The sequence below is a fragment of the Dasypus novemcinctus genome, chromosome 8 (genome assembly GCF_030445035.2).
Source record: "Dasypus novemcinctus isolate mDasNov1 chromosome 8, mDasNov1.1.hap2, whole genome shotgun sequence".
Taxonomy (NCBI): domain Eukaryota; kingdom Metazoa; phylum Chordata; class Mammalia; order Cingulata; family Dasypodidae; genus Dasypus; species Dasypus novemcinctus.
Window position 1 is genome coordinate 96144785 of NC_080680.1, and position 2070 is coordinate 96146854.

Below are 2070 nucleotides of genomic sequence, written 5' to 3' on the forward strand. Positions count from 1 at the left end.
AAAAGATACTCTTACCCGCAGAAGAGCAGAGGCAGAAGCTGGAGCAGCCTCAGCCTGCACCCTATCCCGCCAAACCGCCCCGGGGACCTCTTTCCCGCTTCCGCCTCCTCCTCCTCCACCCTCCCTTCCTCCTCCACCCGCCCGCGCTCCGCACCCCGCCCCCCGTCCCCGCGCCTTCCCGCCCGCCCCTATTGTTCAGCCCCCAGCCTCCCACCCTTACCCTTCCTGCCCGTTCCCCTTTTCCTCACAGTCGCCTTGCGCCTGCAGTGGCCAAAGACTTGACTACTCAAAGTCCAGCCCCCCTGAACACTGCTCAACATGAACACCGGTGTGATTGACGGTGGATTAAATGTTTCTCTAACCCTCGGGCTACTTATGCATGGAAAGGAAGTTGGCAGTATCATTGGAAAGAAAGGAGAATCAAGAAAATATGGGAAGAAAGTTGTGCACGTATAAACATCTCAGAAGGGAATTGTCCTCAGAGAATTATCACTTTGGCTGGATCCACTAATGCCATCTTTAAAGCTTTTGCTATGATCACTGACAAACTGGAAGAGGACATCAGCAGCTCTATGACTAATAGCACAGCTGCCAGTAGACCCCCAGTCACACTGAGGTTGGTGGTCCCTGCCCATCAATGCGGCTTTTCAATTGGGAAATATGGTTGCAAGATCAAGGAAATACCAGAGTACAGGAGCTCAGGTCCAGGTGTCAGGTGATATGCTCCCCAACTCAGCTGAGCTGGCCATCACTATTGCTGGAAATCCATAATCCATCATTGAGTGTTTCAAACAGATCTGCGTGGTCATGTTGGAGTCTCCCCCAAAGGTCATGACCATCCCGTACCGGTCCAAGCAGTCCAGTTCTCCTGTCGTCTTTGCAGGTGGTCAGGACAGGTACAGGACAGGCAGGGACAGTGAGAGCTTTCCCCACACCACCCCTTCCATGTGCCTCAACCCTGACCTGGAGGGACCATCTCTAGAGGCTTATACCATTCAAGGACAATATGCCATTATACAGTCAGATTTGACCAAGCTGCACCAGTTGGCCGTGCAACAGTCTCATTTTCCTGTGATGCATAGTAACACCGGATTCAGTGGCGTTGAATCCAGCTCTCCAAAGGTGAAAGGCTATTGGGCAGGTTTGGATGCATCTCCTCAGACTACTTCTCATGAACTCACCATTCCAGATGATTTGATTGACTGCATAACTGGGTGTCAAGGCACCAAAATCAATGAGATCCCTGAGATCAATGAGAGATATCTGGGGTGCAGATCAAAATTTCGAACCCACTGGAAGGATCTATTGATATACAGGTTAGCATCACTGGATCTGCTGCCTGCATTAGTCTGGGTCAGTATCTAATCAATGTCAGGCTTTCCTTGGAAATGGGTAGCATGAGGAGTAGCAAGAACAATGCAGATTCATTCATAATCCCTTTCTGCTGTTCACCACCACCCATGATCCATCTGTGTAGTTTCTGAACAGTCAGCAATTCCAAGTTTTAAATAGTTTGAAAATTTTCAGTTTCTACACACTTTATCATCCACTTACGATTTTTAAATTAAAGCATTTTAATTCCTTTCTCTCTTCAGCTGTTAATGCTGAGATCCATATTTAGTTTTATAAGCTTCTCCCTGTTTTTTGTTTTGTGTGGGTTTTTTGTTTTTGTTTGTTTGTTAGTTTATTTTGTTTATTTACTTTCAAAAATAATAGGGCAATTAGTTCTCAATTAGTGAGGGCTAACAGCTTGATTTGATACCAAGAGAAGAAGAGAGCATAACCAAAAGATCAGGAAAAGATACAGTTAAAGAGAGGTCAGCTAAAACCACTGTTATTCCCAGTCTGCACATTGAGAGGCATGTGAAAAATAGACTTGTGGGGGCCCAGTGTGTCCCTAGTCCTGGCTCCTCCTGACTGAGAGAAACTCAGCCCACAGCACATAGCCACTTGCATATCCAAGATACTGTTGAAATATAACACACCTCCCCAAGAAAAACAATGTACAGATGATATTGTAGATTGTAATTTTCTTAAGGCTGTACACTTTCTTCCTAAAATAACATCACC

General features: G+C 46.4%; 1 pseudogene; it reads left to right on the plus strand.

Annotated features, from left to right (window-relative positions):
- The first annotated feature begins 291 nt into the window (after positions 1–291).
- On the plus strand, positions 292–1484 carry LOC101426700 (poly(rC)-binding protein 2 pseudogene; annotated as a pseudogene).
- Positions 1485–2070: the final 586 nt, after the last annotated feature.